This window comes from Cryptotermes secundus, unplaced genomic scaffold, assembly GCF_002891405.2.
Source record: "Cryptotermes secundus unplaced genomic scaffold, Csec_1.0 scaffold300, whole genome shotgun sequence".
Taxonomy (NCBI): Eukaryota; Metazoa; Arthropoda; class Insecta; order Blattodea; family Kalotermitidae; genus Cryptotermes; species Cryptotermes secundus.
Window position 1 is genome coordinate 473,195 of NW_019731220.1, and position 11,157 is coordinate 484,351.

Genomic DNA, 11,157 nt, shown 5'->3' on the forward strand with positions numbered 1-11,157 from the left:
GCTACCCGACTTCGTGTCACAATACACTTTACTCCACTTTGGAGCTGCACTACGAGAGCAGGATCGGCGTCCATTTTGTTCTTCATCCGCCATTTTATAACTCATTATCACCTGTAAACGTTACACAGCTCCGTCTGCCCTTGTAACATAATGTCGGTTCAACTTCTAAGATAAAAAAGGTAATACTATCCCTGTAACAAGCCGTGGAAGCACATAAGGTTTGTGAGACTTCGAGGCTTCCAAATTTTCCAGAAAATCGGCTCACAGATGACGGTGAAGTTGTCAGCCTTACGCGCCAGCCACCCTTTACCCCCAGGAAGACTCCTGGCACTCATTTCTGTTAGAGGCTTAGTCGACCCTAGGATCATAGTGCGTCTGGAAGGATTAAGTCAATTGAAAATCCAGTGACCTCATCGGGAACTGAAACCGAGACCTTCAGGCTTGTAGCATAGTGCCACGACCAGTCACGCTACCGCGTGCCCCTAACTTCTAAGCCAAACTAAGGGTAATGTTGTCCCTGTGCATAATTAGGAACCACATTGTGAATACATAAGTTATGGCTCCACCATTCTTGACCTCGGTACTAGCTGGAGGTGAGCGGTCGCTTCAACCCCGGGGAAAGAGTAACGTGGTACCAATTCGATAGGAGGCTGGGTGGGCCCCAGAATCGATCTGGACGCTGTGGAGAGAAGGAATTCGAATTCTTCCCTTGACGCTCAACAGGTAATATAGTCACTAAACTGACTGAGCTATCCCAGCATCATGAAAGTCCATGGAAAATGGTAACAGATTTTTGTCTTACTTTCCTTCCTTGTTTGCTCGCTTCCTTTCTTCTGGGTTATTTGCCGACGCTGTCAGTTTACAGACTATACGGCGTCAAATGGTAGAATAACTTATGGATGACGAGTTGGAAAAGATTTATAAGGAAGGGGACGTGGCATAATTAAGATACGATCCAGGTATTCGCCTGGAGGGGCTGACGAATCCCACGAGAATCTTCGGTCAGGATAGATGATGTCCGGACCGGGTTTCGAGCCAAGCACCTCCAGACCAAAAGCTTAGAGTGTTACCACTAGAAAAACCTGCTCAGATTCCTGCTTTGTTAAGTCTTAAAGTCATAAGTATTGTAGCATGTAGAGCCGTTGGTAAGTTATGACTCTGTAAAAATGGCCGCTGCTAGGCAACAGATTCCTCACATGAACCAATGAACAGCAACAGAGGGACGGTGTTTCTGTGCAGTCAATGCCTATACGTTATAAGCATGACAGTTAGTGTGCACACGACAGTTGAGTGCAGGGAAGTGAAGAGTAGTTTGGTGAGTTAAAGAACTGCAGTTAAGTCCTTGTGAACTGTTGCTGTTAGGAGCTGGTAGCTGAGACACGGGGATATTTCGGAACCCAGAGTAAGGGGGACGTCCGCTGTTGGAAGCCTTTACCAGGCAACGACTGGCGAAGACACAGTAGACTGGGAAAATTTAATGCATGCTCTAGGGAACTGTACAATGTGTGAATTAGCGATAGCGCTACAGTTTACTTGTAGTTACGATCTGTAAGTGTTCAATATCCAATTACCAATCCATACCCCGTCTATGGTCACTTATACACGTGACAGTATTATTATTTTTTCACTCACGAAAATACCGCGGACCACATTTGAAAGTACAGTAGCCGCGTTTTATCCACCACTTGTCATGCACGTCCATAATCAAATAAGCCAGGAGTCATTTATTTCAACTTTCTTAAGAAGTAGTGAAGAGGGCAGAAGGATCGCGGAAAACGTTCCTTTCACTGTTTTCCTGATCTCATTTTTATGGGCAGTGAAGATGTCCACTGGAGTTTTATGGTCTGCCCCCTAAGCTCTTCTTAAAGATTGTTCCAGGAGGCCTTGTCATCTGTAGTAGCCTGAATCACCACCACTTGAGAGATTATACAGCGATCTGGCGCCACCGTCGAATGTGTGATACTAACCATGTTAACTTATTTATTTCATAGCGAACAAAGTACCACGGAGTAATTGTATTCTGCGGTTCCTCCGACTAGGATGAGTATCCTGCCTCTGGTAAGACGTTTTTCTTGTGCTTGACTAATCAAATGAAGACATATGGGGAAGTGGATGTATAGATCCACGTATTCTTGACCTTGGCATCACTCGGAGTGGTCAGCTTCATACCTCGAGCGCTTTACCCGCTGAGAAAGAGCCCCCCCGTGTCCTGTAACCATTGCATAAGAGGCTTCTATTTTGGAATACAAACATTCCGATGGGAGTAGGGGTAGCTCAGTTGATATAGGGACTGGCTGGACGGCCCGGGTTCGATTCCCGGCAGTGCAAGATTTTTCTCTTTTCCACAGCGTCCAGACCAACTCTGAAATCCATCCAGCCTCCGTTCCAATGGGTACCGGGGGCCCTTTCGTCGTGAGGAAAGCCGCCAGGGAGTGAAACAGGCTGCTCACCTCCATCTAGTGCCGAGGTCAAGAATACGTGGAGCTATACCTCAACTTTGCCATTAGTATTCATGTAAAAGTGCTTATTTAATTAAGCACAAGGGCATTTTTCACCTTTTACATATACACTAACAAAACCAAAACACATCAGTATAAATAAATAATAATCAAACGAACCAACGATTTCTTCTCAGCACACGGAGAGTTCCTGCTTAAAATCTTAGCACATCAAATTAGGCCACAAACCCTTCCTTCCTCGTCCATAATTCAATATTCGCCAATCACGTAAACATTCGACGCTATAAATTCTGAAATCCTAACAGTGCCGTACACTGAACTCCAAAACATGGAGAACCAAGCCAAGTTTAAAAACAACGAAAGAAATTAAGTACAGGTAGGTTTTGAGGTTCTGACACCGGTGGTTATGAAAAGCACTAGCTTTTGGGATATAACGCCGTGAATTCTGCTTGTCACCTGCTTTCACGCTTGCTTCTTTCTGGAATTATTCTTCGACTATGAAGGTGGAGGCGATATGCTCTCCCGAAACATCTGTTGACTTTAACGAATTATGGCGTTATATATCAGGAGTTGGTACTCTTCAACTTAAAAAAAATAGTCAACTAAAGTTACCCAGATCGGTTTAGTCAGTATATTGACGAACTTATGGGATGGACTGCCCGATTTCGATTCCAGGTTGGGGAAGAAATTTTTCTTGTCTCCACAGCCTCCAGACCGATTCTGAGGCCCGCCCAACCTTACATGCAACTAGTACAGAGGTTTCTCTCTACGAGGTAAAGAGGCCAAATTGTGGCACTGACCATCTAAGGCGAACATTAAGAACATAAGCTTTACCTCCACGCCCCATTTAGAGTTTAGGACAAAATGTTTGGACGGGAGGGCGGCACATCCGTAACTCAGCACGCTCAGCCAAACAGCAGACTATATAAATAAGTGAATTTCCAATTCACAAAGCAGCTAACAAACATAGAGTACAACGAACACTTTAGTAAGCGCGTTATCAATGCTGAAGGTAAAGCTATCCCTGTAACGGCCGTGGAGGCTCATAGGGTTGTGAGACGTCGAGGCTCCAACTTTTCTAGACAATCGGCTCATAGATGGCGGTAAGGTTGTCAGCCTTACGCGCCGGCCGCCCTTTAACCCCAGGAAGATTCCTGGTACTCATTTCTGTTGAGAGGCTGAGTCGATCACAGGGCCATAGTGTTTCTGGAAGGATTAGGTAAATTAAAAAATTCAATGACCTCACTGCGAATCGAACCAGGGACCTTACGGCTTGTAACATAGTGCCTCAATTAACTAAGCTGAGCAAAATCCCCCCCCCCAAAATAAAATATTTTATAAGTTTCAGTTTAATATTATCCAATATGTCCTAAATGTTGCTTCCTACATCAACATTACATTCTAATGTTGAGTGTTGGTATCGTGAGAATGTAACATTGGTGTTTCGGTGGAATATGCTGCCCCCATCTTCAGTGTCAGAGTAGGGTGGGTAAGTGTAATAAAAATGTGATAATTTCCTTAACAGCTATTTCCAGCGCTTGACCAGTCTCCACGGAACGTTTGGCTTTCCCTGACGATGCATTTCGCAACGTGTACAAGATTCCGGTTTTGAAATTTCCTTCAGTGTTTATCAGTTTATCATCATCAACGACTCAGAACAGAGATATAATTTAACAAGGTAAGAATTATTTACAAAGTTAAGATAAGATAAAGTTGGCATTAGCCGTGATCTAAATAAAACAATATTAACCCAAATTCATAGAACTGATTTACGTAAGATAACAATTGTCTAAAATATCTCTGAGAGTTAACTGTGTCATACTTTTATTGTTTTACGTGAAATAATCACAAGAAATAGTACTCAGATTAGTTGCAGGAACCTGCCGTGAGTTGCTACTATGAAAGATTTACGCTCGCGTAGAAGCACGGACACTCATAAAAAGATTCTCTTGCCTCTGTTCAGTTCTCCATTGTTGTCCGGTCACCATGCCAGCGCCCTGTTCATCTTATCACCAGCCCTGCGTTTCGACAACAGTGGCATAAGGAACTAGCATTAATTCTCTAAAAAGAACAATAGATGTCTCCAATTTCTCACATGTACAATGTAGGTACAACATTGTTGTATGCTAAGTATGTCATTTGCTAGAATGGCACAGCGCGTCTTGAAGTTGCGTGTGACTGAAAAAGTACTATGTACTCCATCTACAATGCAAACGAGGGTTCGTCATCTTCAGTGACCTAGACCATTTACAAAGTTGCTATATTCTGTGTTCAGCACAGTTTCAGTATTCACTCTCACTTACACCTGCGCTGTCGGGGTATGCCCTACAGTGACCAGGCCACGTACAAAACGTATGGCTTACCCTTCTTCAGGCAGCAGGCAGACTTTAGCTGCGAATAAACTGCTAACGGCAGCAGATCTGGAATTATGAATACGGCTACTTAAGTCCTCTATCTCTATGTAACAGGATGTATATCTTGAGAAGTTAACAGTGGCTCAACTGTTCACGAAATTCCGCGCCTGTTGCACAACAGAAAGAGTTAATTAGCGTGTTCATAAAAGCCCGGCAGCGAAATCTATCCTAAGCCAGATGAAATAAATCCATTTCTCACCGTATCTCTTTTAACATCATGTTTTGTATTAACTTTCCGTCTACTTATGCATCTCTACATTTCAGGTTTTCCAATATACATTTCTCACGAAGTACGTACTGCATGTCACAAAAATGCCATTTTCTTTAGTTTAATCGCAGGAATAATCATTGTTCTTCAATCCCAAGTATATTGAGATCCGTTATGTATATTTCAAAACACAGTCCTTCCATCGTTTCAGGATCTTCCCAAATATCTTTCTCTTCTTGGTTTATATTTTCCAAGAAATTTCTTTGGAAACTTATCAGAGCTCATTTTGTCAGTATGCTGTTATCCAATTTATTCTAGACTGTTCTATATATTATTTTATTTGTGGGATAGACCTGTACAGTAAGCACAACGTCATGAAGCCGTATGGGGAAATCTACGTACAGCTCCACACATTCTTAATCTAAGAACTAGAGGGAGATGAGTGGTCAGTTTCATGCCACGCCTCTTTTCCTTCCGGGAAATAGCCTCCGGACCCCACTGGACACGTTCTCCCAAAATTTCTTAATTAATTTTAGGATCCAAAATTCTTCGCCCTGCATTCCTCATAAGACACATTTCTGCTTATAGGGATTTACTTTCATTTGTTATTCTTACTCTATATAGTTTATCATGGGGGGTGGGGGCACGCTGTGTCGTAGTTGGTTGAGGCACTATGCTACAAGCCGGAGGGTCGCGCACTCGATTCCTGATGAGGTCATTGGACTTTTCAATTGACCTAATCCTTCTAGCCGCACTATGGCCCCTGGGGTCGACTCAGCCTCTAAAATGAGTACCGGCAATCTTCCAGGGGGGGTAAAGGGCTGCCGGCGCGTAAGGCTAACAACTTCACGGCCATTTCTGAGCTGACTGTCTATAAAACGTGGGAGCCTCGAAGTCTCACAATCCTATGGGCCTCCACGGCCCGTTACCTTTTACTAAACATATACAAATACTGTGCTTCTCCTCCAAGCAATAAAACCATGCACTGTAAGTGACTGGAACGTCACAATCTCGCATAAATAAATACAAGAATATAGAAGCAGAGGAGGCAAAGAAAAAGGAAGGAAGAATTATAGAACGAGAGACAGAAGACGACTGGTGAATAATTAATTAGAGAGGATCTGGAAGGAAATGGTTGTGACCTAATCGATGTATCCCGCAATTTGTCCGGAAAGACTACTAAAATATCTGTCAGGATAACGGGTGCCACGTTCGAGATTTGAACCGAGCACCTCGCGCGAATATAGGTCTCAAATATTACCACTACGTCAACACACTTGGCGAGACATGGCAAAAGCTGTAAGAAGCATATATACCTGAAGCAAGCAGTCTTTTGGGATTTGGCACCGTGTATATGTGGTGTTAACCGATGTTTCGGAGGAACGTATCGCCTCCATCTGCTTTTACCGGTTCTCACGGTCTCTTCGCTTGCAGATTTCTTATATTTTTCTTCTATCCTGAAGATGGAGGCGATACGTCACTCCGAAACGTCGGTTAACATCACATATACACGGTGCCAAATCTCAAAAGACTGCTTTCTTCATAGTCACCGCCGTGAAAGCCTCAAATCTTACACAGCATATATACCTGTCTTACATTAACATCAGTTCCATGCTGTGTTTCGCTGGTGACTTCCACCTGATAAATCAATTAGGAGCCCTCTTCCCCTAACAGAATGACGATGTGGTCAGCCCCCCCCCCGCAATGCCATCTTCACCCTCTTGGGTCAATCCAATTCTGACATCTCAGCAACCACGCGGATGAGGAACAAGTCTTTGTTTCCAGGTTTCAAGTAGGCCAGCAAGTTGCTTACAGGTGACGTCACCGATGTTATTAAAGTAACCGTGTTGTCATATTTACGCATTCACATCTGAACAAAGAGCATAAAATGGACGTAATAACGAGTGTGAAGTTCTTCTCAGCTATATCTGCACATTATATCGCCAAAAATCACTTGACCGATTTCGATAGAATTTAGTATTTGTTATCCACAATGTATGACCGCCTCTGTGATCTAGTGGTAAGAGTTCCTGCCTACAGATCCAGAGGTTCGGGTTCGATTCCCGGCGCTACCAGATTTTCTGAGAAGTATTGGGTCTGGAACGGGGTCCACTCAGCCTCGTGAGGATAATTGATGAGCTATTTCAAGAAAATAGCGGCTCCGGTCTAGAAAACCGAAAGTAACGGCCATGGGGAATAGCTGCCCTGACCATGCGACACCCTCTATCTGCAAAAGTTGGCACTAACTACACCGACAAGCGGCGGTCGCTCGGTCGGTATAGTTCGCTTGCGGACTACAGGCCAAGGAGTTTGTAGTTTTGTTTTTGCTATCCACAATGTATATATTTTTTTAAGTTTATTTAGCCACGCTGACAGTATCTCAGTTTATATAGCTTTGAATAGTAGGTTGATTAGTCAATAATGATGAATTGGAAAGGATCTGGAAGGAAGAGGTCGTTGCGTAATCGAGACACTATTTTGGAATATTCCCTTGGAGGATTCATGAAAGTAAGGAAGACCTGCAGTCAGAGTGTCTGGCGTCCCTGCCAAGATTCGAACGCAGTACCTCCCGATCAGGTAAAGGATGACCGTTCCACTAACCTGCTCGCTCACAGTACAGTAAATGCTTTCAAATCAGATACAGTCTCTGTGCTGGAAGCAATTCACACCGAAATTTAACCAAAAATGGCTGTGTTCTAGTAACTGTTACGCGACACAAAATGTGGATATCAGCTTTATTAGCAATGAAGTCCTGACAGAGGTAGAATGAAAACGACATAAATAAGCTAATGAAATTAAAGAAAATAGAAACTCTGTGGCTTTAGTCCGCAAGCGAACTATACCGCCACTTGTCAGCGAAGTACTGACAACTTTAGCGGATAGAGAGTGTGTCGTGGTCAGCGCAACGAATCCCCCACGTCCGTTAATCTCTGTTTTCTAGACCGGAGACGCTATTTCCTTGAAATAGCTTCTCGATTATCCTCACGAGGCTGGGTGGACCCCGTTCCAGACCCACTACTTCTCAGAAAATTTGGTAGCGCCGGGAATTGAACACGGAACCTCTGGATCTGTAGGCAGGAACTCTGACCACTAGACCACAGAGGCGGTCAAAACAAAGAAAGAACGAAGAAAAGATAAAGAAAGAGGCATCTGAAGGGAAAATACAGACAAATAAGACATGAAAGAAACATGCAGTAGTAAGAGGGACAGAGAAAGAAAGAATACAAAGAATCAGACGAAGAGAAACTGAAGAAAAGAGGGGAACAAAGAGTAAGTAAAGCTATCCCTGTAACAGGCCGTGGAGGTCCATAAGGTTGTGAGACGTCGAGGCTCCCACATTTGTAGATAATCGGCTCATAGATGGCGGTAAGGTTGTCAGCCTTGCGCGCCATGTTTCTATACCTGGCTGCCCTCAATAGAATGCGCCATGGATCTGGTCGGATCCACTGAGATAAGGATTGTAGCGACTTAGATACGGTGCGTCACTGTCCTACCTTTCTGAAAGACAACTACAGCCACTGCCCCGCTACTTTATGCCATACTCGCAACCGAGAGGCCAGTGCGATTGTCAGCCATAGTGTGGCTTGACGACTCGAAACTGCCCTCGACAGTTACAACGGACCCATAATTCCTGTGAAGCGGAGACTGTAATGGCGACGCTCTATTGCCAGCGATTATGTCCGGTCTGTCAGATGTGAACATCGCGCGGTCTGTCTGCCTCATTTGCCGCCTAACGGCCGACTATAGGCCAGCGAAACACAACCGCCGGTCTTCACAACCTGCAATGGAAGGATCTCGTATTGATGTGTATCTCTAACAGCACGGAAAATTTATTCTGGTTTTATAGCCCTGTTTGCCAGCATACAGCCCTTTGAAATTTCAGTGAGAAATTATTAGAGACATTAAGTTGGCGTAGTTATAATGCTTTAGATTTGTATTCTGGAGGTTTTTCGTTCGAATCTCGGCCTTGACACGGTTATTCAGACTCGGTTTTTCTAATGGTTTTCTTCAGCCCCTCTATATCGTGATAGTACATCAATTAGGCCATTATCACTTCTTCCAAATCCTTTACAATTCATCAACCGTCCTAATATTGGACGCTCTACAATCTGTATGTTGGCCGCATCATAAAATGGCCAGAAAATTAAAATTAAACAGGGACCATTGGTAAATATCCACCATAATGCACGGCATCATATCCAAGAAGATTGTAATCTTAACTGTAGCATACTTATAATTCAGAGGGTTCATAATTATTCTTCCCCAATCCAACATTTCACTGTTTCAATCACTGGTGTTTGAGCTTGTAGCTTATACGACGAAGTAAATAAATAAATAATATATATAAAAGAAAATTCTTTAAGGTCCCACCGAGATTTGAACTCGGATCGCTGGATTCAGAGTCCAGAATGCTAACCATTACACCATGGGACCACGAAACAACAATCATACATTTCACGACCTTCACGTAAATATTCTCTCTGTATGATATTTTGGATATATTCATCGTCGCATTTCCTTTAATACTTAACTAACCATCCCCATGGAAGCTAGTTCTACTTCAGAAGCTAATAGTTGCTCAGCTACTAAAAATTTTCCAGACTACCATGTTCACGAGAGCTCTCCACTGGCCCCTATCCTGAGCCAGATAAATACATTCTACATCCTCCAATCCTATTTCTTTAAGATCCGTTTTAATATTATCTTCCCATCCGATTACTTTTTGTTAATGGTCTGTTGCATTCAGATTAAAAAAAGGCTTTGTATACAATTCTCACCCATCTTATCCTACTTGATTTGACCACTCTAAAGGCATAATGTTTTCGAACTGATCTTGTCTTTTCAGCTCGACAAAATAAAGTAAGGAATCCTACACAATTGGATCCTTGTCAAAGATATAATCTTAAAACTTGGATTAACTCTACCAAGAGGCTTAACACCGTGTAATCTACCAGATTATAGGCGGCACGTGCTAGAAAACTGCAATCCTAATATTGTAGTGCTCGATGGGAAAATTATTAATATTTCACTGCATTTAAAATCATAATATCCTTCTTGGATCTAAGGATCTGAATGCGGTAAGCAAGCTGCAACATTGTATAGTTCGGAGAGAGCCCGACATTTCGGAAAACATATCGCCTCCATCTTCAGGGAGATATGTTTCTCCGATACAAACGTTTTTTCCGAATTACACTCAGAAGACTGTACCTTCATAGTTCCCTTGTTTATTCACTCGTTTTTCTCCTGTTGGTTTAGTTAACGACGCCTTATGAAATTCAGACATCACACAATACATCATATTAGTAATGATTACGAAGTAAACAGTCCTTATCTAGCAATAACTGAGAAAACTCACGAAAAACGGCGTAGGATTCCTTACTGTATCCTATCACCTGAAATAAAGCTAACGAAATCAGTTCCCGAAACGTCAGGAAGTTTAAAAATCTGAAAAGATCGAAGCTGCTTAAAATATTAATCAAAAGAACGTTATGCACCATCTTCATAAACTTTCAGACTCCTCGAAAATATTATAAAATTATCAAGTAAGGACCCACCGAGATTTGAACTCGGATCGCTGGATTCAAAGTCCAGAGTGCTAACCATTACACCATGGGACCAGGACAATAAAGGCCTCCTAATGAATGTGATTTGAACGTCATACTGTAGGACCAAATACAAGCAGAATGAACTCATGACCGACGGATATTTCCACACGCGATCCGTGACGGAGAGCAGTTCAGTGTGACCACAACTCTCATCATATCAATTCCTGATGATGGAGACAGCGAAAGCCTCCGAAACATCACACCGAATCTGATGCCAGCCCGAAAATACTTCAACCCCTTCAGTACGAGATGTTCAGATATCTCGGGGTGACCTCTGATAGAATAAGATGTTTATAAGAATGTGTTAGAGAGGGCCGAATGGGCATTTCCTAGGCCTTTTTGTATATACACGAATTTAAAAAGGAAAATTGTCGAAATTTTCGGTACTTGGCATATTTAGTGTTAAATATAATAACACGTAATACTTCACCTACATAGGAATTATCCCATTTAGTGGTAACGCCACCCTA

The 11,157-nt window shown here is 42.8% G+C and overlaps 2 non-coding genes across 2 annotated transcripts; both read right to left on the reverse strand.

Moving 5' to 3' along the window:
* Nucleotides 1-9,443: 9,443 nt before the first annotated feature.
* Trnaq-cug lies at nucleotides 9,444-9,515 on the reverse strand. Its single transcript has one exon. It is a non-coding gene; the product is annotated as a tRNA-Gln (tRNA).
* A 1,112-nt stretch (nucleotides 9,516-10,627) lies between these two features.
* Trnaq-uug lies at nucleotides 10,628-10,699 on the reverse strand. Its single transcript has one exon. It is a non-coding gene; the product is annotated as a tRNA-Gln (tRNA).
* Nucleotides 10,700-11,157: the final 458 nt, after the last annotated feature.